We start from the raw sequence: 26212 nt of genomic DNA, 5'->3' as shown, positions 1-26212 counted from the left end.
CCTCCCATACTTCCCCTCCATACCCCACTATGAATCAGCCTCCTTATATCAGAGAAAACATTTGACATTTGTTTTTTTGGGGGGATTGGCTAATTTCACTTAGCATTATCTTCTCTAACTTCATCCATTTACCTACAAATGCCATGATTTTATTCTCTTTTATTGCTGAATAAAACTCCATTGTGTATATATGCCACATTTTTTTCATCCATTCATCTACTGAAGGGCATCTAGGTTGGTTCCACAGTTTAGCTATTGTGAATTGTGCTGCTATACATTGATGTGCCTGTGTCTCTGAGTATAATGATTTAAAGTCCTTTGGGTATAGACCGAGGAGAGGGATAGCTGGATCAAACGGCCGCTCCATTCCCAGATTTCCAAGGAGTCTCCATACTGCTTTCCATATTGGTTGCACCAATTTGCAATCTCACCAGCAATTTGTGAGTGATTTATTTCATTTGTTGCATATGAATTTCCAGTTTTCCCAGCATCATTTGTTGAAGAGGCTATCTTTTCTCCAGTGCATGTTTTTGGCACCTTTGTCTAATATAAGATAATTGTAATTTTGGGGGTTAGTCTCTGTGTCCTCTATTCTGTACCATTGGTCTACCAGTCTGTTTTGGTGCCAATACCATGCTGTTTTTGTTACTATTGCTCTGCAGCATAGTTTAAGATCTGGTATAGTGATGCCACCTGCTTCACTCTTCCTGCTAAGGATTGCTTAACTATTCTGGGTCTCTTATTTTTCCAGATGTATTTCATGATTACTTTTTCTATTTCTATTAGGAATGTCATTGGGATTTTGATTGGAATTGCATTAAATCTGTATAGTGCTTTTGGTAGTATGATCATTTTGATAATTTTAATTCTGCCTATCCAAAAGCAAGGTAGATTTTTCCATCTAAAAAGGTCTTCTTTGATTTCTTTCTTTAGGATTCTGTAGTTTTTGTTGTATAGATCTTTTACCTCTTTCATTAAGTTGATTCCCAAGTATTTTATTTTTTGAGGCTATTGTAAATGGGGTGGTTTTTCTCATTTCCTTCCCAGAGGATTTGTCACTGATATACATAAATGCTTTTGATTTATGGGTGTTGATTTTATAACCTGTTACTTTGCTAAATTTATTTACCAATTCTAGAAGTTTTCTGATGGAGCTTTTTGAGTCTTCTAGGTATAGAATCATATCATCAGCAAACAGTTCTAATTTAAGTTCACCTTTTCCTATACATATCCCTTTGATTTCTTCTGTCTGTCTAATTGCTCTGGCCAGTGTTTCAAGAACTATGTTGAATAGAAGTGGTGAAAGAGGGCATCCCTGTCTTGTTCCAGTTTTTTAGAGGGAATACCTTTAATTTTTCTCCATTTAGAATGATGTTGGCCTGGGGCTTAGCGTAGACAGCCTTGACAATATTGAAATATGTTCCTGTTATCCCTAGTTTTTCTGTATTTTGTCAAATGCTTTTTCTGCATCTATTGAGATGATCATGTGATTCTTATCTTTTAGTCTATTGATGTGCCTGGTTTTGGGATCAGGGTGGCCTTATAGAATGAGTTTGGAAGTGCTGATCATTGGCCTCATAGAATGAGTTTGGAAGTGCTGCCTATTTTTCTACTTCCTGAAATAAACTGAAGAGTATTAGTATTATTTCTTCTTTAAAGGTCTTGTAGAACTCAGCTGTGTATCCATTCGGTCCTGGGCTTTTCTTGGTTGGTAAGCTTCTGATGGCGTCTTCTATTTTATCACTTGATATTGGTCTGTTTAAATTGTGTATATCATTCTGATTCAATCTGGGTGAATTGTATGACTTAAGAAATTTGTCAATGCTTTTAATGTCTCTCTTTTATTGGAGTAAATTTTCAAAATAATTTCTCATTTTCCTTTATATTTCTATAGTGTCCGTTGTGATATTACTTTTTTCATCATGTATGCTGGTAATTTGAGTTTTCTCTCTCTTTCTCTTCATTAGCATAGCTAAGGTCAATTTTATTTATTTTTTTAAAGAACAACTTTTTGTTTTATCAATTTTTTCAATTGTTTCTTTTGTTTTGATTTCATTGATTTCAGCTCTAATTTTAATTATTTCTTGCCTTTTACTGCTTTTCCTGCTAATTTGTTCTCCTTTTTCTAGGGCTTTGAGATGTAATGTGAGGTCATTTATTTCTTGGCCTTTCTTCTTTTAAGGAATGAACTTCATGCAATGAACTTTACTTTTAGTACTGATTTCATAGTGTCTCAGAGATTTTGATATATTGTGTCTATGTTCCTATTTAACTCTAAGAATTTTTAAATCTCCTCCTTGATGCCTTCTGCAACCCATTACTGTTCATTCAGTAGCATATTGTTTGGTCTCCAGGTGTTGGAAAAATTTTATTTTTTGTTTTGTTGTTTATTTTCAATTTCATTCCATTATGATCTGATAAAATGCATAGTAGTATCCCTACTTTTTTGTGGCATAGTATATGGTCTATTTAAGAGAAGGATCTCTGCGCTGCTGAGAAGAAAGTGTATCTGCCTGATGCAGGTTGATATATTCTATACATATCAGTTAAGTCTAAGTTATTGACTGTATTATTGAGTACTATATTTTCTTTATTCAACTTTAGTTTGGAGGATCTATCCAGTGGTGAGAGAGAGGTGTTAAAGTCACCCAAGATTATTATGTTGTGGTCAACTTAACTCTTGGACTTGAGAAGAATTTGTTTGAAATATATAGCTGCACCATTGTTTGAGGCACATATATTTATGATTGTTATGTCTTGTTGGTGTATGATTCCCTTGGGCAGTATGTAATGTTCATCTTTATCCCTTTTGATTAACTTTGGCTTGAAGTCTACTTTATTTGATATGAGGATGGAAACCCCTGCTTGCTTCTGCAGTCCATGTGAGTGGCATGATTTTTCCTAACCTTTCACCTTCAGTCTGTGTATGTCTTTTTCTATTAGATGAGTCTCCTGGAGGTAGCATATTGTTGGGTCTTTTTTAAAAAATCCAGTCTTATAGCCTATGTCAGAAACTAAGGCATCCCCAGTGGTTCTTCTCTGTTTGGATTCTCTTCAGGGTTCTCTTCAGAGCAAATTTGACTTCCTTGTTCTGAGGCTATAAATGAGGGAATTTAACAAGGGAACCCCCAAAATGAAAAACACTGAGAAATATTTCCCCTTGTCCACAGACCCAGAAGATGATGGTTTGACATACATGAGCAGTGCAGACCCATAGATGAAACCAACAGTTACTATGTGAGAACCACAGGTGCTCATGGCCTTGGATAACCCCTTAGCTGAGGACATATGAATGATGTTATAAAGAATCAAAGTATATGAGATTAAGATAATGAAGCTATGTATCCTCCAAAGCATCACTTCACCTAAATGAGAATCTATTTTCTGCCCCTTGGTTCTGGGAAACTTTATTAGTAGCACAGAGAATTCTGCTGTCCTTTGTGATTTCCTCAGTTGGATGAGCCACTTGAGAGAAGAAATTACTGAGATTCTATTTACACCCTGAATAACAGAACATTGGATATTTTGAGAATCAAAGTTCTACTCAACTTATAATTTCCTACCAGAAATTCCTGATATCTAGGGCAAAGTACTGGGTGACTCCAAGAGGCCCTCTCCTTGTCATACCTTGCTCAGCTCTTCAAGAAGAAGGTCCAAGGCATAGTACTTGCTATTTCTATTCCTTTCTACAAGCCTCTGGGATTGTGTTAATAACCATTGGGTAATAACTTTAACACTCAACATGCTTGGGCAATTCACCTTAATAAAGAGATGTTGCAGCAGAGGCTGAAAGAATAAAAGTAGGCTTTCAAGTCTGCATGAGTTTAAATAGACTTTTCAACTCAATGACTCTAAAAATTTTCACAAGTGATAAAACTTCACTGATTCTTGTTTATATTTGTTTCTACATATACATGTGCATATCTACAAAATGAGGCTCATAAATGACCTATCTAATTGAGTTGTGGGAATTAAGTTACATGACCATATCAGACCCATGTCTACATGTAAAAAATGACTGATAGATGATATTACTTTTAATCCCTTCCCTTGTTCTACATAAATATTCATTATAAATTAGGGTTTCTCAACCCTGACACTGTTGACTGATGAGGTGGGTTTTTGTTGTGGGGCTAATTTTGTATAGTGTAGAATGCACAGAATTCCTGGCTACTGCCCATTAGATGATAGTACTATCCTGTCCAAACTCCCACATAAAAACTCTTTAAAGAAATAACTAGTTGTGATCATCAAAATTTTCCAAAGACATTGTGAAATGACCCCTTGATAATTTTGGAACTCAGAGAATTATTTCCAATATACAGCACTTTGGCATATTGGGTATTTGAACTGAAGGACATTGGAAGGGCTCAGAAAGAAGTCTCTTCCTGACTGTCTCCCATCTTTCTTCCTTCTGTTCCCCTTGATTCCCCAAAACAGACCACAGAAACTAAGAATTCCTCTTCTTAAATGCATGCCATTGAAACGAGGTCCCCTCTTTCTCAAAGCCAATCATGAGACTTAGAAACATATTAAAACCTTTTCTCATCCTTCTGTATAAAAGCTGGACACAAAGAAATCCCCTGATCTTTCTGGTCAGATAGTAGATCATAAGACTTTCATTCTAAAAGACATTCTCTCTCTCATAGCCAAGAGGAAGGAATGCCACATAGTGAAGCAAAGAAGAAACGGCACAGACAAGATGTGTGAGTTTCCTTTTTCAACCCAGTATATTAGATGGTATATTTTTGTCCAATCTCATTCATTTTACATGATTGCCCATTTAAAAAAATTATGTATTCTAATTTGTTATACATGACAGCAGAATGCATTTCAATTCATTGTACACATATAGAACACAATTTTTCATGTCTCTGGTTGTTTATAAAATAGAGTCACACCATTCGTGTATTCATACAGATAATTATCTCCATCTCATTCCACCATCTTTCTTACCCTCACACCCACTCCCTTCCTCTCCTTCCCCTTTGCTCTATCTAAAGTTTGTCTATTCTTAACATGCTCCCCTGACATCGCCATTATGAATCACCATCCACGTATCAGAGAGAATATTCAGCCTTTAGTTTTGGTGGATTGGCTTATTCACTTAGCATTATATTCTCCAACTCCATCCATTTACCTGCAAATTCTATGGTTTTATTCTCTTTTAATGCTGAGTAATATTCCATTGTGTATATATACTACAGTTTCTTTATCCATTCATCTGCTGAAGGACATCTAGGTTGATTCTACAATTTAGCTATTGTATATTGTGCTGCTATAAACATTGATGTGGTTGTGTCCCTGTAGCATGCTGTTTTTAAATCTTTTGCATATAAACCAAGGAGTGGGATAGCTGGGTCAAATGGTGGCTCCATTCAAAAATTTCTAAGGAATCTCCATACTGCTTTCCAGAGTGGTTGCACCAATTTGCAATCCCACCAGCAATGTAAGAGTGTGCCTTTTTTCTCCACATCCTCTCCAACACTTACTGTTCTTTGTATTCTTGATAGCTGCTATTCTGACTGGAGTGAGATGAAATTTTAGAGTAGTTTTGATTTGCATTTCTCTAATTGCTAGAGATGTTGAACATTTTTTTTTCATATATTTGTTGATTAATTATATATCATCTTCTGAGAAGTGTCTGTTCAGGTCCTTGGCCCATTTATCAATTGGGTTATTTTTTTGGGGGGTGATGAGTTTTTGAGTTCTTTATATACTCTAGAGATTAGTGCTCTATCTGATGGGTGAGGGGTACAAATTTGCTCCCACTTCTGTACACTCTCTATTTACCTCACAGATTGTTTCTTTTGCTGAGAAGAAACTTTAGTTTGAATCCATCCCATTTATTGATTCTTGATTTTAATTTTTGCACTATAGGAGTCTTATTAAGGAACTCAGGACCTAATTTGATATGAGGGAGATTTGGGCCTACTTTTTCTTCTCTTCAGTGCAGGGTCTATGGTTTAATTCCTAGGTCCTTGATCCACTTTGAGTTGAGTTTTGTGCATAATGAGAGATAGGGGCTTAATTTTATTTTGTTGTATATGGATTTCCAGTTTTCCCAGCACCATTTGTTTAAAAGGATTTCTTTTCTCCAATATATGTTTTTGGCACCTTTGTCTAATATAGGATAACTGTATTTATGTGGGTTTGTCTATGTGACCTCTATTTTGCACTATTGGTTTACAAGTCTATACTATGCCATTTTTGTTTCTATAGATTTGCAGTGTAATTTAAGTTCTGGTATAGTGTTGCCACCTGCTTCACTCTTTTTGCTAAGAATTGCTTTAGCTATTCTGGGTCTCAGGTTTCCAGATAAATTTCCTGACTACTTTTTCTATTTCTATGAGAAATGTCATTGGGATTTTGATTGGAATTGCATTAAATCTGTATAGTGTTTTGGTAGTATGGTTACTGCCCATTTTCCCTCAAACATAACTATAAAAATAGAACTTTTCCCTGTTCTTTGGGCAATGGCTGTTGGTCCTGTATTTGACTAAATAAATTTGTTAATATTTTCTTTTGTTAATATGTATTTTATTGTAAGAGTGTTGGTCATGACCTCTATGATGAGAAAGAAAACAATCACACTTTTCCATCCCTACAATGACAAATTTCCCTTTTTGAGAATCACTAGTCTATCTGTACAGTCTGGATGCCTGCTATATCTACCTTACACATAGTTCTTTTCAATACCTACTTATGTGCCTTTAGCTCATTTTATCCAAGCTGATTATTCAAAGAAAATCTTCTAAAATTCCTGAAGAATATAATCCTAGGCTTCAACATTGTGCGACCTGAGTGAAGGAAAAAGACTAATGGTTCTAATATTCATGAGTCAAAACTTCTACCTTCTTGCTTTGTTTTAAATATAATAAATAATTTTTACATGAATATATGGTCTTCTGGTAGAGAAACTCTGTTTTACTTCTTTAATTAATAAAATTTAGTCTTTTACTGAATGTAAATAAAGGTAGACATTGGCTACATGAGGAGGTTAAGGGATCTGATGATATAATTTCTTCTAAAAAAAAGAATTTCCCACCTTCATTTCTTTCAAAGATACCTCATGCCAGGGAGTTCTGAGAATATGATCGAGGGTACAGTGTAAATCAGAAGTTTCCTTGGTTTTCCATTTCTATCTTAGCATCAGGAGTTGTGAGAATGCCAAACCAAATATTGTTCACTCATTTACTTTATAACTTCTTGAATTTGGAAATTGTGAATCTCTATGGATTTTTTTTTGTTATTATTGTTGTTCTTTGTTTTTTACTTGTGAGTTACTGACATTTTTAATCACTTTTTGCCATGTTAATGAATTTGAAGGGGAATAAAGACAACATGTCTACATTAATTACTCCACCTTTAATCAGAGTCCTTTGGCTATATCACCAGGACAACTTTGAGCACAAGAAACACACTATAACCTGGACACCAATGCTTAAATCTCCCATGTCTCAAACACCTCTGATCTACTCAGAGCAGAAGGTACATGTGGCCTAAAACCCATAGTCTCTTTTGATTTCAGAGTTTTAATTCTTTATTTTATCCAATAACTTTTTTTTTCGTTGTTTTGATCAGGAAGTCACTGTGAAAACAAACTGAGTGACACATAAGCCTTGCCCTGGGGCCCCTCAATCTGACAAGAAAGATGGTCATGGTGCTAAACTCTTTATATACCATCCTTCATCTCGTGCTTACAGTTACCCTCTGAGTCAACCATCCCTGTCTCACACATAAGGAACCCAGAGATGGGAGGTATTAACTCATTGTTCCAAGTTATATTTAGACCCAAATATCTAAAATTGTTTTCTTTAACCACTATACTATGCAGTACTGTGTTATACAGCACAGAAAAAACAAGTTTGTACCATGTGCATTCAGGGATCTTTCAATTTAAATAATGAATCTAAGTCAAACTTGCTTATACAAAGCAGCCTATGCCAAAAAGGTGTGGGCAACTGATAAATCAAGGATGTAAATGGCAGGGTAGAGTCATGTCATCAGCCTGGCTCTCTCTTCACACTTTTTTCCTGTTTGGTCCTGCTTGGTTTTAATTTCAGTTGAGCTTTACCATGTGGTAAAAAGAGAACCAATAAATCCCTACATGTAATTGTAACTTCAGGGGAAAAAAGGAGTGGGGAGAGAGAGAGGGAGAGAGAAATGACTTTAAAAATATTTTTTTTGGCAGAAACAAACTATTATCAATTTACTATGTTTAATGACTCCTTGTCATCATGGTTTTGGCATGAACTAATTGGACAGGATTATATTATGTGATGTGGGAAGACAGTCTATTTGTATAAAGTATGTTTCCTGTATCAGACAAGGTCAAGTTAAAAAAAGAAGCAAGTTATACATTTCCAAACAAAGGAAATTACAATACAGAGATAGTTATATAAATATTGCAAGGAAAAAAGAAAGAGGTTAATAATGAGAAAATGCAAATATATTTAATCTAGAGAAAAATAGCTATTATTCCAGGACTGGTGCAAATAGAAAAGAAAGCATGATCAGATTCTAGAATCTAAGAAAAGAAGTTTGATAGATTGGTTCTTGAACTACTGAAGGCTGGAGGTGTGCTAGAGCTGGTGCTTGAACTACTGAAGGAGAGGCACCACCCAGAGGTTGCTGAGATGACCACGGATACTGGCATAAAAAGACACAGAGAGATGGAATGGAAATTAATCCAGAAATCAATCCATATTCATATAGTCAACTGAGTTTTGACAAAGTCACCAGGAACATATAGAGGAGAAAAGACAGTCTCTTCAACAAATGGTGCTGGCAAAATTGGATATACTTATGCAAAAGAATGAAAATAGATTCTTTTCTCACATCATGCACAAAAACAAACTCAAAGACCTAACTACAAAACCTGAAAATAGAAAATTACTGCAAGAAAATATAAGGAGAATCCTTCAAGAATTTTGTGTATGCATTGATATTTTTATACAAAAGATACAAAGTAACAAAAGTGAAAAATAGACAAATGAGGAATATTACCAAACTAAGAAGCTTCTACACAGCAAGGGAAATAACCAACAGAATTAAGAAACAATCTACAGAATGGAAGAAAAAATGTTGCAAGAATGAGATCTCAAAATTCTTTAGCCCAGGGCAAATAGAAGCCATAAGATATCGTCACCTAGGTCATACTAGCATAGCACAATAGGTCTGAGGACTCCCTGATCCATAAAGATAATAAGTAACCTCAGGACAGATGTTTCTTCTTATCTCAATTCTTACCCAGAACATATAACATATATTACCAGTTATCAATAAATGCCCTGAGTTATTATTGGTGACTGATGCAATTGCAACAACAAATTTGCTGTAACCTGCTTCTTCTTCATTTTGTTGTTGTTGTTGTTTTAATCTGTAAAACAACAAATTTGGTGACACAAACAAATGCCCAAAGTGACTGTCCTTGCTTCCCAAGAACTCTCTCTGGACTTAGCTGTTGGATTGAACCCACTGTGTTCTCTAGCTCCAGTGGCTCAATACAGGACCGCGGGTAGAAGACTTCTCTTGGGACACAAAGTCTCCCAGATCCTTATTTAAAATATTAAATTATCAATTATTGAACATAAGTTTAATCTTTATATTCTTTAATATTTTGTTTATATGATTTTTAATTGTGAAGTATATTGGGTGCATTTCCACATTCAAGATTTATGTAATGAAAAAGCACATCTTTCTAGAAATTATAAATTTGTGTTCATCTACAAGGCATTGATTCATAATTTCTAAGGATTTTATGTGTTAAATAAAACTAAAACTAAGAAGGGAAATAATTCCTTTTTGAGTAAATGGAGATGTATTTGATCAAATTATATGTATGAAGATTTATTTTTTAAAGAATTAAAATAAAATTTAAAAAAGCAATTTTTGTTTGAGAAAGAATCTGTTTTAGTCAAAATGATTAGAGAAAGAAAGATAGAATAAAATGAAGTTTAAGCAAATTGTAGTTAGAGCAAGTTGTAAGTATTTTTTTTTTTTGTCAATAGACCTTTATTTTATTTACTTTTATGTGGTGCTGAGGATCAAACCCAGTGCCTCACACGTGCTAGGCAAGTGTTCTACCACTGAGCCACAACTCCAGCTCCAAGTTGTAGGTTTTTGGAAGCTGAATCTTATGAAAGCAATTTTATGTGTCATCAAGTTGGCCAAAAATCATACGGCATTATATATATAGATTAAGTTTTGTATCAAAAATATACTAATATAAATCTAAAATATAATCTTCTGTATTAAAAATGATGAGGGTTTCCAAGTGTATTTATTTATCCATAATAGAAAATACTGAATTCTTTTTCATTTTTTAGGTAACTTACCTAGGACAGAAAGATTCTTTGTTTTAGCAAGATAATTTTTGTGCCATCTTTTATTAAGTTCTGATTCCTTAAGAAAAGTGAATTTTTTCAATCTTGAAAGAAGTGTTTTTGTAAAACTGAATAATCTAATTTGCTCTTACAATTTTTTTCATTTTGACTAAATAGATAACCAAGATCATTCTAGAATAAGTATCCTAATCTTCTTGATATTTTTAACATGCTTCCAAAAATTAAATTCTAAAATTAAGTTCTTTGACCTAGAACTAGATTTGGGTTGTCCAAAGGCCTATGGAACTATGAAGAAATATTAGACTTATGCTTATATAATTTATTATAAATATGTGTCCCAAAAATGTATGAGATTCCTAAAAATCAGATGCAACTTGATGTGGTGAGCTAGCCACGGTCTGTGTGTGAGCTATGAGTATTTGAGCTCATGAGGGGACTGGACTGACGTTGCTGCTCTGACTGGACTGTGTGACATATGTGTCCTTTTCCCTCGCTCTGTCTTAGATCCCATATAGCACCTGAGATGGGTGTGGCCTTCTAAGATTTCAGTCAATCTGCTGACTGCAAGACATCACCAAGCAATCTCCTGAAACCCAATCCCTTCCCTTATTTGGGTGGAACTCTCTCAAATGTCTTCCCCTCAATAAATAGGATGGTTTCAGGTGTGCTCCCTCTCTCTCTCTTTATTTTTTGTATGCTTCTCTTTCATCCCTTTTGGGAGCTGGGGCAGCAAAGTTGTCACTGAACCCCAAGAAAAAGGTACTTTCTGTGTCTCTGTGTCTGTGTGATTATTTAGTGCCAGCCCAATTCACCTGGAGTGACCCTGACTGATTTTGTCTCGTGTTGTGGCATCTTGATATGTTATCAGTCATATTTCTAGTGATAAAACTATTGGATTCTACAGGAATAACTAAATTTCAATGTCAATTTTGAATAGTCATCAGATATCAACCATGGGTATTTTAAATTTTGCCCATAGATAAGTTGCTTTACCTAAATTAACATGAATTTCAGAACTGACTATCTGGAAACCATGTCTTTAAGAAGTTTCATGGAATAATTCTGCAAATCCATGTTTCTGATAACTTTAAAATCATGCCATTGGACTGTAAAAGGATATTCAGAACTCTGATGAAAATAACCTGGCTTTGTGAAATTGTTCACCTAAATCAGGAGAACAAGAATTACTCAAAAAGAGACAAGAGAGTTTATGAACTGAAAGAATTGGAGGCATAGTGGTGGGGTACCCGCAGTCTTGTGATCTTTTGTTTATAATTGTATTCATTAACTCAAATTCACAAACGTGAAATTGGACTATGCTCTCCACTATTATTGAAAAAATTTAAAAAAGACTACTTTCCCTCACTCTTTAAATTCCTGAGAAGGATATTTATTCAAATCAAGCCTAATTTTCAGCAAGTCCTAAGAGTAACACCAGTGCCTCCCTTAAACTCAGTACACATCTCTCACCATACCACGTGGTACTATAACAGTATTCCAGGTTAAGGGTACTCTTGTGATCAGTATTTCAAACTGTTATTTTCAAATTTGTTCTTCTGGAAATATAGTTCAGTGTGAAGTACCCCTGTGTTCAATCCCCAATGCAGAAATGAAATAGAAAATGAAATGAAATGCAATAACAAAATTATACCCACTGCTCTTTTCACCATATCCTTGAATGTATTTGATAACTACATACTTCAATGCTGCATTAAGTTTATAGTGAAGTTACAGTTATAAAAACTATATAACTAAACTCATGTATATATACATATATTTGTATATGTACATATATACATAAAATAATATATTTATGTGTGTATATATATATATATATATATATATATACTTAAAAGAATCTTAAATGACAATGAACTACCTCCCTGCACAATGCTCCCTACACACTTGCAGTGAGAGTAACATTGATACATATGATCACGTTTGCCAGACACAAGCAATGACAGCTAAATCAGCCTTGCCAGCAAATCAGTAACAATGAGATGTCCTTGAGTATAAGGTACAATATTGATTTTGGGTAAGTTATGTGAAAAGACAGGTGCTTCTTAGAATCACTTCAGTATAATTTTTAGAACACTAAGCACTTTGTAATGATGTAACATTTTATTTAATCTCACCACAGCACTTTTAATACTAGCCATGAAGAAAGTAAAACTGAGAGAACAGAGAGCACAACACTTGCGGAATCTGGAACCAAGAGCAGATCCTGTAGTATCCATTCCAGTGTTCTTTCCATGTTGGGCCATTTGTACTGAGGATGAAAGCCCCAAATCAGGGGAGCTTCACCTTCTATTTTTGTTTCAGTTGAGATGCTGTAGCTTCTGATGCGTCTTCTGGTATGTGTAGAAAATTAGCAAAAGAAACCATTATCTCTCCTGCAGGACATGAGAGTTTGATGTTAGACTATATTATTTCATGGATTTCACTACAAATCACTGACAGAACTGTTAACTTATTTTCAGGGTGGTTATAAAATGAACAAAAACAGGCCTTCCAAATAGAGGAGGAAGAGAAAGCTAAATCTTTTGTGTGGTTAATATCACATGGATTTTTTGTGCTTTCAAAACACCCACTCTTCCCTTATGAGATGCTAATACTTCAACCTCCTCTCCTAATTCTTTGCCCACATAATACATATATATCCTATTGTTTACCCCTCTCCCATTACACCCCTGACACCCCAACCTCTTTCCTATTGCTCATACTTAGATGTCAGTGCCGCTTCGATTTTATATCAACTCTTCCCTCTTCCTGGAATGTCCATGTGGCTGTCTTCCTTTTGTCCCTGAGATCTTAGCTCCCATGCTCCTTCCTTAGTAGAGCCCGTCCTGACCCCACCCATTAAAGTAAATACACAGATATTCTCTTTATTATCAGCTTAACTGAAAACTTTCTATAGTTTTTTCTGATATATTCATGCACACCCCCCCAACCCCCCACACACAATTTTCTGTCTTCTTCACCACTATATTTTTCTCACTAACAACAAATTCTTGATATTTTGATGTCTAAAATAGAATAGAAGCTGTTTACGTTTGCCAATTATTAAATAAGCTACATTTATATCATGTAAACTCAGAAGACAAAAGAGAGTGAAATGTTAATAGGAAAGATCTCACTGCTAATGAATAAAGACTGTAAATATTATTCAAGGAAAAGTCAAAAATATCTCAATGGTAAGATCTAGAAGTGTCCTAGTTAAAATCTCACAATCTTACCATTTGAGAGAATAACTGTGTACTTACTTCAGAAGGGAAGAGAATAACTGTATACCTATTTTAATAGGTGATCAATATGGACTCTACTAAGGAGGTCACATGTGAACTGAGATCTCAGTGACAAGAGCCACAGGGACATTCCAGGCAGAAGGAACAGATGGTACAATAACTGACAGACAGTGATATCTGAGAAGAAGGAACAGAAAGGAAGTTGGGAGAAACAGAAAGGAACAGGGAGAGAGGTGTTAGGAGATGTACACATTATGTGGGAAAAGAATTAGGAAAGGAGGTTGACGTGTTAGGATCTCGTAAGGGAAAGGAATGGGTGAACAATAAAATTCCTTGTGATATTAACCACACAAAAGATTTAGCTTTCTTCTTCCTCCTCTATTTTGAAGGCCTATGTTCATTTTACACCCACCCTGGAAATAGGTTAATGATTCCCTGAGTGATTTATAGTGAAATCCACGAAGCAGCTGATTATTGATAAACATTTGCAGTAAACTTCTTCCCAGTGAAGAAATAGCATGTCCTCCTACACACAATCCTCTCATGGACTCCATGAGGTCAAACACAATGGAAGTCCCTTTATCCTGGTGGCTCTAAATGGTGATTTAAGAACTAAGATCACAAGAACATCTTTGACTTCCCCTTACCTAATTCCTCTCAGAATGAAGCAAAAAGAGAAAATGTCCTGAAAAGAGCACCCCCCAAGGATTCCCTCAATTGTGGAAACAAAGGAATCTCCAAAATAAAAGCCACTTAATTACCCAAAGTGAAAGAATAAATGACTGCCTCCAAGTCCACAAAAGTCAAATATTTCCATGACACAATTGTCAAGAATTCCAGATGTGTCCTAGTCAGATCTCATCATCTTATCATTTCTTAATTTATTATCATGAAACCTTATTCTACTTAACACTTTATAGTTTCTGAGAATACCCTAGAGAATGTAAGACAGACTTACTCTCCCTTCTCACAGAAAGAATGAAGAAACTGACCATTCTTTTCCTTATGTTGCCTTAGCCAATGAACTGATTTGTATAGTTAACAATTATCTATATTATTACATTATTTACATTTTATTTCCATTTCCTATTATTCACTCCATGATTCATATCTCATTTGCCCTAATGAAGATCTGGCATCTATACCAAACACAGTTTCTGTTTAGGAAAGCATCCTTTTCTTCAAAGTCTTTCTCAGTGCAATATGGACATCTTTGTTCCTCAAACTGTAGATGAAAGGGTTCATTATGGGTCCCACAAAGGTATAAAAAACTGTGGAGACTTTATCTTGATCCAGAGACCCAGTAGGAGATGGTGTAAGGTACATGAATGCTGATGCTCCAAAGAAAAGAGAAACAGCAATAATATGACAGCTGCAGGTGCTGAATGCTTTGGACCTACCCTCTGTGGAACGGATGCCGGAAATGTTGGACAGGATCAAGGTGTAAGAAATGAAGATGATAATGCTAGGCCCTAGAACATTGACACCCACCACAATGAAAACCACCAGCTCATTGATGGAGGTGCTTGTGCAGGAGAGCTTCAGGAGAGGAGGTATGTCACACATGTAGTGATTGATGATGTTGCTGTCACAGAAACTGAGTCTCATCATGCATACAGTGTGGGCCATGGCACCCATAAGCCCCATGACATACACACCCACCATCAGCAAGAGACAGACCTGATGGGACATGGTGATCCTTTAAAGCAGGGGCTTACAAATGGCCACATATTTATCATAGGCCATTGATGTCAAAATACAGCACTCATCAATTACAAAAAAAAAAAAAAAAAAAAAAAAAAGCAAAGAAAAAGAGCTGAGCCATGCACTCTGCATAAGAGATGATGTTCTGATTTATAAAGCTCATCAGCATTCGGGGGGGTAAAGACGGATGAGTAGCAGAGATCAATGAAGGAAAGGTTGAAGAGGAAGTAGTACATGGAAGTGTGCAGGTGAGGATTCAGAACAATCAGAACAATCAAGCCCAGGTTCCCCACTACAGAGACCACGTAGGTTCCTAAGAAGAGGAGGAAGAGAGGCAGCTGGAGCTCTGGCTGCTGTGTTAAACCCAGCAGGATAAACTGGGTCACTGAGGAGCCATTGCCTGAGGCCATTCCTTCCTGGACTGAGTCTGTGAGAAAAGGAGAAATAGTAATATTAAAAGGAGAAGCCAGCTCTCTCCACCCAGCCCCAACACAGTGAGATGGAGATCCAGAATAGAAGATGAATTAAATCCTTCCTTCATCCTTCTCTGTCTTTTCTCCATTTTATAAGTTTTAGAGAATCTGTAAAGTTTTTTAAGGCAGTTTCTGAAGGGAAAATGGTCAAGAAGGCAATGACTACTTCATCTCAGCTAAACTTCTGCCTTTATAATCCACCTCCCACCTCTACCTCAAAGTCAATGGTGGGCTCAGCAGAGAGGAGATGAGACTTTTCAAACATTCACCAGCTTCCAGAGATGAGGTCTAGAAGAATAGCATGATGGGTACAATTCAGATCTCAACCCTCTGCGTCAGGTCTTCAGGAGAGCCTCTTGATAACACTTCTGCTCCATTCTTATGAATGGCAGGTAGCTCTGATGAATTTACAAACCAGAAAATACACATTTTTTTGGTATTGCTTTTGTTTGTTATAAATTATGAATAGAGAGAGCCAGAGCACAAAACTCCATACCCCAAACTCTGAAACACCCTAAGGTACAGATCATGATTTCTGATGGTGGCTTTACCTAATGTCTTCTTTATCCTATGAGGTTACTAGGTAAATAGCATCATCTACTGATGCCAAAGTATCCCAAGGGGTTTTTGTGAGTTTGGAAATCCTAGGGACCTGATTGAAAATCAGAAGACCAGTGTTTCTCCAGTGTTTTCTCTACAGATGAGTTTTCAGAACTAAAAGAAATTATCTACCAAACAATAACTCATTGGTAGGATACCATTTTGCATATATTTTGATTCCCCACCAAATGGGACACATCCCTAGAAAAGAAATACAAAAAAACTTTTCCATATCCAAATAGAATTTTCCCTTCACCTATCACTAGATGAAACACCATACATTCATTTTTTTACTTGTTGAGTCTTCCCCCAATACATGCACCTATATATGTTAGAGTCTAATCTCCCGAATGGCAGGGATTTTGTCTATTTACTTCAGTGCTATTTCTATATCACCTAGAACAATACCTGGCACATCAGTAAATGCTCTATGTGTAGAATTAAAGAAAGAATTAATGAAGATCTCTTTATTATTCTTGGAACTTGAACTGGATACAACACAGATATTTTGTCCCATTGGCAAAGGGTTATACAGAGCCAATGCTTTTAGTTTTAGATTAGAATGCAGAGCAGAAACAAATATCAGTAAGATGTTTACATAAAGACCAGTGTTGGACTCACAAAAGTCATCTAGGGGCACTCTGGATCCAAGTTACTGAGTTCAGTAAAAGACTGCAGTCTCCAGCTCCCTGAATGTCACCCTGATGACTTGCACAGCCTCTCCTTGAGCTCCCAACATCTCTCTTACAGTACTGCAGCATAGTCTCAGATCAGAACCTGGATCAGTGTAGTGTAGGAAGCTCCTGCATAACCAAATGAAGGATTATTCCCTACGGGAGGCCACTTAGGTCTTTATTTATTTATTTTTGGCAAAGAACATAAGTAACCACAGCCCTGACTTATAAGGATTAATGTGGTGGCACCTGTAGGAATGACTAGTATTAGAAAGACGAAGGTTAGATAAGCTGCAGAGGCCATTATAGCAGTCAATGGATGATTTACAAAGAAGAAGAGAAGAAAGGAGAAGGAGGAAGAGGAGGAGAAAAGAAAGAAGCCAGGCAAGGTGTCACATGCCCATAATGCCAGTGACTCAGAAGGCTGAGGAAGTTCTCAAACTCAACTTATGAGACTGTCTCAAAATAAAAAATAAAGGTGGGCAGGAGATGTGGTTCAGTGGTAGATTATTGCTGGTTCAATCTCCAGCATTAAGGAAGCAAAAATAAAAACAAAAGGCATCATACAACCCTTTGTGTTTTTATTAATTAATTAATTTTAATTAGGTATGTATGACAGCAGAATTAATTTGATTCATTGTTCACAATTGCAATACAACTTTTCATTTCTCTGGTTGCTCATGATGTAGTATCAAACCATATGTGCAGTCATACATGTACATAGGGTAATGATGTCCATCTCAATCCACCATTGTTCCTGCCCCCACCCCCCCACCCATTGCCCAATCAAAGTTACTTAATTTTTCTGGTGAATACCCTCGCCCCCCATTATGGATCAGTATCCAATTATCAGAAAGAACATTCAGCCTTTGGTTTTGGGGGATTGGCTTACTTCACTTAGCATGATATTCTTCAACTCCATCCATTTACCTGCAAATGCCATGATTTCATTCTCTTTTAATCTTGAGTAATATTTCATTGTGTATATATACCAGTTTCTTTATCCATTCATCTACTGAAGAACATCTAGGTTGTTTCCACAGTTTAGCTGTTGTGAATTGAGCTGCTATAAACATTGATGTGGCTACATTACGATAGTATGCTGATTTTAAGCCCTTTGGGTATAAACCAAGGAGTGGGATAGCTTCATTCCAAGTTTTCTAAGGAATCTCCATACTGCTTTCCAGAGTGGTTGCACCAATTCCATATCCACCAGGAGTGTAACTTTTCCCCCATATCCTCATCAACACTTATTGTTGTCTATATTTCAAGTAATTGCCATTCTGACTGGCATGAGATGAAAGTCTTAAGAGTAGTTTTGATTTGCATTTGTATAATTACTAGAAATGTTGGACATTTTTTCATATATTTGTTAATCGAATGTATATCTTCTGAGAAGTGCCTGTTTAGCTCCTTAGCCCGTGTGTTGATTGGATTGTTTGTTTTTTTTTTTTTTTGGTGTTAAGTTTTTTGAGTTCTTCATATATCCTGGAGATTACTGCTCTATCTGATGTGCACATGGCAAAAATTTGCTCCCCAAATGTGGGCTCTCCGTTCACCTCAGTGATTGTTTATTTTCTGAGAAGAAATTTTTTAGTTTGAGTCCATCCCTATGGGGACAAGTAAATGGAGTACTGCGTACATGGCATGTTAAGGACATCTGAGGGGCAGGCCACTCCCCTCAAGCTAGGCATGTGAGCTACAGGCCACTTACCCTGTAGGCATAGCCCTGGGCATGAGGCCATGTGTTCAGTCCCAGTGCTTCCTCCATGGCCCACTCCTCGATTGGTTACTTCAAGAACAGTTAGCAAGAAATTGTATTTGTGGCTGCCTGTAATCTGCGTAACTACTGCCTGAGTATATATATATGGTAACTGCAATAAAATCAGACCTGCTCCCTGTGTGGTCTCTGTAGGTCTTGAATAGTGAGTGACTCTGCAGCCACACTCTCCTCTACCCTGTTTCATGGACTGCGTCACTGGACAAGAGAGAGCCCCCACACATCCCATTTATTAATTCTTAATTTTATTTCTTGCACTTTAGCAATCTTGTTAAGGAAGTCGGGGCCTAATTTAGAGTACTATTGTAATTCCAAGAAACAAACAGGAGACATTGTAAGAGAAGATTCAGCAGGACGTCTCACAAAGAGGATTGACATAGACAATAAAATTTCCCAACATATTGCTCTAGGTGTTTGGGTAAATTAGAGTCTTAATACCGAGAGAACTCACAAAGATAGGAAATATTGCTATAATTACACATTCAGTTTTGAACAAATGGCATCCTAGTACAAGTATGAAGGAGGATATATATATATATATATATATATATATATATATATATATATATATGGCTAAATGAAGCTCAGGAGAAAGATTAGAACATGAAAAGTGTTGTGGGTCATTTCCAATTAAGTCATGGATGGTACACTCAGTGAGGAAGTAAACTAAGAAACACCAAAAGCAAGGGGGGAAAATTGGAGCTCCCCTGATTATTTTACATTTATAAATTACACTTTATATTTTCCTAAAGATGATATAAAACCCAACTATTGCTGAAAAATGAGTCTCCATTATTATTCTCAGACTACCCAAAATAACTGAGGGAACAAAAATTCCTTGGGGGAAACTTGAAACATTCCACATGGCAGACATTCCTTCAGTAACAACCTTGAAGAGGACCTTGGTGATTCATTAAAATGTGTATTTTCTATGGAAATGCTAAGAAATCTTATTTAGGAGATGCAAGAATATGAAATGCTCCAAGTACACATTTTAGAAAATCACATTGTGAGAAGAGTTTTAAATCAGGCTGTAATTAGAGCTTAAGATGAAGGTCATTCTTTAGATTTTAATACCTCTAGGGTACCTATGGACAAACATTGAATGAATGTAGAGATTCTAAGCTTCTCCTTGTATTGAAAAATTTATTCCTTCCTTTCTTCCATTTGCATAATGGTTACATCAGACTGATTCAGTTATAATGAAGTACATCCAGTGGTCATCCTTCTCACTGAGATGTGCCACAATATCTTTGTTCATTCCTCTTTTCAAACCCAATATGTTCAGTTTCTCAAAGTCAGTGGGAGTTTAACTTTAAAAGCTTGATATTATGCTCCATTTTCATGAAGGTGCAGAAAAGAAAAACATACTTTTAGAACATAGAAGAGGAAAACTTTATTTTGGCTCACAATTTCATAGGTCTCAGTCCATGTGTGGCCCACTCCATTGCTTTGGACCTGAGGTGAGGCAGAACATCACGTCAAAAGGACGTGGCAGAGGAAAGAAGCTCAAGACATGGCAACCGAGAAGCAGACAGAGAGCTCTGCTCACCAGGGACAAAATATAAGCTCCATCAGCATGCTCCCAGTGACCTATTTCCCCTTGGCACATCCTACTTGCCTACAGTTAACACAGCAAATCCATTTCAGTCGTTTAATCCATTCATTAAATCATACCTTTTGTGATCTAATCATTTCACCTCTGAATATTCTTGTACTGTCTTACACATGAGCTCTTAGAGAATGCCTCATATCTAAACCATAACATATCTAAAAACATGTCTGAGTGTTAAATCTTTCCATTAAATTCTTTTTTCTCTTTTTGCAATCCTGAGCATTGAACCCTGGTGCTATACCACTAAGCAACATCCCCAGCCCCTTTTACTTTTTATTTTGAGATGGGTCTGACTAAGTTGCTTAGGCTAGCCTTGAACTTTCAGTTCTTCTGCCTCAGTCTACCATGTGGCTTGGATTACTGGTTACAAGTTATGTGCCACCTCACCTGGCTAAATAATTTTTAAGACCATTTGAAAATTTGAAATTGAATTATATTTAAATAATGTAAGAGTTCTTCTTTCACTGACTTATTTAACTTTGAACAAATATTTAGAATCACTTTCACTTTTTTCCAAGTATTTCAAAATAACTAAAGGTCTCTAATTAGTAGAAGGTTTGTGGATAGTTATAGTAAACATTTTGCAACTATATTAGATGCCATTAGACTTCTGTCAGCTAATAATAGCTAGAAATGGGCAGAAGTTATGTGCCCTTGAGATATGGAAGTTTGGGCTTCTTTCTGAAGAAGTGATTGTCATGGATTCGCCTCCTGGCCTCCAGCTACCATGCAGGACAGGTCCTGAGGTTTAGCACTGTGCTCCTTGGACACCTGAATCATAAACTCCAACAGCAGCCCAAAGACCTCTTGCCAACTGTAGGCTCTGTCTCCTCGGCCTATGTCGCGACCCCTTGCCCGCAAGGAAGACGCAACTCAGGAATCTTCTTTCAGCAGTTTATTCAGGCCCTTGATATTTCTTCTTCTCCTCTAGGATGCCCCTCCCAGCCTTAATAAAGCATCTCAAGCCCCAATGCAAAGCTGCCACGTGGAGTTTTCTCATAGGGTGATAAGGGATTACGTGCCAACTCTCCAAAAAAGGAGTTGTTTATCACAGGCCACAGTGGAAGCCGGCGCCATCTTCTAATGGCGGCCACGGTCTGTAGGAACGGCTCACCACAGTTCCCCCTTCTGTTTTATAAAACAATGCAGGCGAAAGTAGAGGTCCTATCCCACTGTGCAGAAGTGGCTGCAATGTATGGTTCAGTCCTAAGGAGGCGCCTTCCCCAGACCTGATCCCATATCAGCGGACGCCTTTTTTTGTAGGGCGGGGCGTGGACGTCAAACCCGCATGCAATAGGACATGCTTTCCTTGAGGTCCGTTGAGGGATCACTCAAGTGCAGTGCCTTGCCTCGCATCCTGCATCGTGACGACGATGAGAAGTAGGATAACACAGGTAGCCTGGTAATGATGACAAAATTTAAGTTGGCAACACAATCCCTAAGCCCCAGAGGAAGGTAAAGAGTCTGTAGCCGAGAAGAAAGACCAGTCCTGAAACCCATCTGCGTGCAATGGTAACAAGACCTGCAGAGTGCAAGGGCTATTCAGTACCGGGAGAGCATAAAGAAGAGGACATGCCAATCCCAGTGCAATGTGAAACTAACTTGGGGTGCAATGGCCATGCCCAGAAATCACTGTTTAAGATGTGCAAGCCAGATTTGTGGAGAAATGCCATTCTCTAAGGCCGCAAGAGCTTGTATGATCATAGCTTTCTCTTGCGCATGGCGAGATTTAAGGCGACAGAGAAGCCACAAACAAAGTACAACACCGAAGCAACACATTGCCCCCAAAATGCCCATTCCCACCCATTCCTTAAAAAAGGAAAAGGCAGAGGACAGCCAACTGGTGAATTGACCCAAAGTCACTGGTTCGACACGGGTACTATTCAAAACAGCAATCTGCGTTAGTTGAGACTGGATCAAGTTTTCTGCTTCCAAGGACCAGGTTCCGGATAGATATTCCCCGATGATGCGGGAGGCATTTCTGGAATCATTAAATCTGACAGAGGTTATACATAAATGCACACGTTGATCAACACAACCCAAATGTACTAGATCAGACAACTCCTCAACTTGAGCTTGAAGCAGATCTATCCTTTGATTAGCAGCCAAAATCCCAGATAAAATGTGTTGATTAATTTTACTTTGGGATTCAAGTATGGTGGATGTTTGTTGAATAACCTGATTAATAGTGGCAGCAGTTTGTACCTGGCTGGCCATGGCTACTCCAACTGTAACTGCTGCAGCAGCAGATACCGCCACAGCTGTCACTATAGCTGCCGTAATTCCAAAATCTCTACGGGTTCTAATCAATTCAACAATAGGAAAGGATTCTGGATCTGCAGTAACCGGGATCGGGACAAAGGTTGGAATTTTCATAATCACTGCCATAGTCCAGGAGCCATTCCAACACTCAGACAAGTAGCAAGTAACATTAGAACAATTAAGCATCCCCTGTAATGTAACATTAGCCAAAAGAAACAGGAACGGAGATTGGAGACAGACTGCTGCGGAGGGTAATGTAGCATTAGATAATTGTGAATTATTTGCAAAAATTTTAAGCCTCCTACCTCGCTCCGAGTCTTGGGTAGTGCCAGAAACATTAAACAGCCAACTTTGGACTCCTAATATTTCCCTGGGGAAACACAAGCGCGGACTAGACTAGCCCAATCTGAAGGAGTCATGCAAAATCTAGTAAGTCCCTCCACCTGAGTGAGAGTGAAAGCGGCATCTATGCCATAAGTGCGGACGGATTCTGCCAAGGTTTTAACTATCTTAAAGTCTAAAGGCTCATGATATCTTCCCCTGTTATTGTCCTGAAACACCGGGTAAGCAAGTCCCATATCTGTATTAACTGTCCTCCAAACTTGCGCATGAAAAGACCTCCCGGAACTTTGGCTCCCCCCCACATACGGGGGTGGGACAGCTGGCACCATATCTTTTTCTAGATATTTTACCTCCTCCTCCTCAGAGTTTTGTTGACTGATATTAGATCCCTCTCCCTTCTTGCAGTAGGCTTGCATGCCTTGTGTCTCCCTTTTCTTCTTTTTTACTTTTATCTTGTGTAGTTGTTGCAACAATATATCAAGGTCCTCAGAACACTCTGAGCCGCTTGTGTCCTCAGATGTTTTGAATTCGGTCAAGTCTGGATAGAGCCTTCTCCTATTTTTATCTTCAGGCTCTTTTGCCTTCTCACTACTGTTACTTTTGATACTCTCTGCCACTTCACTATGTGATCCTTCAGATTTTTCCTCATGTAGTTGTTCAAGAACGGCCTGACCCTCACTCACAGCTTCTTGGCATTTACCATCTGTAAGGCAACTACAGACCATTTTCCAAAGGGGTATCACCCCACCCTCTAATATGCCCTGCTCAGATGCAAAGTCAAGATCTTTGCCTAATTTATCCCAACGAGGTACAGTAAGGCTGCCCGAAAATGCAAACCGCGGTGCAGCGATATCTATCTTCTGTAAAAATCTCTGTAAAGTACTATGTTTCACTTCCAGGCCCTTGGAACGCAACAGGCCATCTAGGGCCAGGAGAAGCGGACTTGAAGATGCGGCACCCATGACACAACAACAAAAGAAGCACAAAAAACAAAAGCGAAAGTAGAAGCAAAAGTACACAGTGCAGCTGCAATAAAATGTAATGCTCTCTCTTTCTTTACAGAGGAGCTGCCCCGCTTTGGTCGCGGATCCCACTTACTTGGGACTAACCCCGCTTTGGTCGCGGATCCCACTTACCTGGGACTAACCGGTGCACCACCCCTGACTGCTGAAAGTTCTGGTTCCCGGGTGTCGGCACCACTTGTCGCGACCCCTTGCCCGCAAGGAAGACGCAACTCAGGAATCTTCTTTCAGCAGTTTATTCAGGCCCTTGATATTTCTTCTTCTCCTCTCGGATGCCCCTCCCAGCCTTAATAAAGCATCTCAAGCCCCAATGCAAAGCTGCCACGTGGAGCTTTCTCATAGGGTGATAAGGGATTACGTGCCAACTCTCCAAAAAAGGAGTTGTTTATCACAGGCCACAGTGGAAGCCGGCGCCATCTTCTAATGGCGGCCACGGTCTATAGGAATGGCTCACCACAGGCCTATGACTGTTGCAGCACCACTTTGGCTACGAGAATGGAGCAAGGATGCCATTTTATCTCATTGTTCTTACACCTACTAAAGACATGATGCACTGTCACATTAGACCTACTCACTCTCGACTTCCTAAGAGCCCCATTTGGGGCTACAAACTTGACAGAACTGAGTCAGGTTATTTGTTGGTTCATTGTCTACCATGCTATGCTTCAGAATACAATATAGTGCTCAGACTAGCTGCCCAGGGCTTATAGACAGGGATGGTGTACATTTCATTCTGTCTATAAAAACATAAAAAGTTGTTACTAATAAGCTTTTTGTTTCACAAATCATTGTTATGAATGTAGATAAAAAGTAGAATTGGATACTAAGCATTCAGAATCTGTTTGCAGAGTATTTTTTAAATTAAAATAGTGAAATTATTATAATAAATATAAATAACAAACTCTGCTCTCATTGCAATAATTTTAATCATACTGAAGTTCTTAAAAGAGACCTCATTTTCTTTAATGGGCATTCTTTTATAACAAGGATTTTAGAATTTTTCAAAAATTATAATATCTTCATATAAATATAAAAATTACAGCGAAAATGAACCATTTACCGTGACAAGGATATAGTCACTGAGGAGCATCTGCTCTAAACTGATTCAAGAAATTTATTCATTTTATCTTCAATTTATCTTCTTTCAACATAAGAAATCTTAAAATTTTATAGAGGAAAGATTTCTATTATTTTTATTATGAATAACTATTTTAGTTACTCCGAATGTTAGCATAATATCCAAAAGATTTTCAGTACAATGGAAATATTGACAGGTCTCACCAAAACAGGCTTGACCTAAACTCCTATCCCAGAAAAATAATCATTATCATTAAAAGATCAAAATGAAATGTTCCTTCACACCTTACCCTTCTTAACCCACTTTAAACACTTTAAAAGCAGACTTCTGTAGGTACCTGTACATTTTTCTAGTTGAACATCAAAGTCTTGTCGATCATCTCTCTGGTATTGGCATCTTGGCTCAGGACATCATTTTCATACAACCTCTGCTTTTTGGCTCATTCTGAAGCAACTCTCTAGAAGTTATCTCTGGTCTTTCACAATTTTCCATTTTTCCTTCTATTTCTTCAGAAGATGTGCAATGAGTTTAAAAACTGGACTCTAGTTCTGAGGCCTTAAATAACATAGCATTCTCTCATATAGAGAGCAGGAACATCCCCTTGGAAGAAGATGCCAAGAAATAAGACATGTGAGGTATTTATTATGGTAAACACCTGTGAAGGATAAAATGGAAGAGAACAGAACCTATTGATGAGCACCTCAGACCAGGGTGAAAGTGTCACCTTAGAAAGGACAAAGAAATGGAAGGATTGAGTAGAAAAGATCATACTGCAATACAGTACTAAAAGGTCATGGTGAGGATGATAGGAAGTCTGCAAGCAAAGATTCCTATCAAAAGAGACCTGTGTTAGGCAGAAATCAGCCAGCCCAGGCACTTCCCACTCACCTTGCTGGACCATTGTGTGAGTCTTCTCAGAATAAGCATGGCCTCTGCTTATTTATCCCAAAGGAGTATTAGCTACAGATTTCTCAGCCACCTATGTTCCTCACCGCTGTTTCTCTTGACAGGAGCTAAGGAGGATTTTATAAAGCTGACATTTCACCACCAAAAAGATAATTAAAATGC

General features: G+C 37.5%; 1 pseudogene; it reads right to left on the bottom strand.

Moving 5' to 3' along the window:
* Positions 1-14755: 14755 nt before the first annotated feature.
* LOC114100705 (olfactory receptor 8B3-like) lies at positions 14756-15714 on the bottom strand (annotated as a pseudogene).
* Positions 15715-26212: the final 10498 nt, after the last annotated feature.

The sequence above is a fragment of the Marmota flaviventris genome, chromosome 9 (genome assembly GCF_047511675.1).
Source record: "Marmota flaviventris isolate mMarFla1 chromosome 9, mMarFla1.hap1, whole genome shotgun sequence".
Lineage (NCBI taxonomy): Eukaryota > Metazoa > Chordata > Mammalia > Rodentia > Sciuridae > Marmota > Marmota flaviventris.
This window is presented reverse-complemented; position numbering and strand designations above follow the sequence as displayed.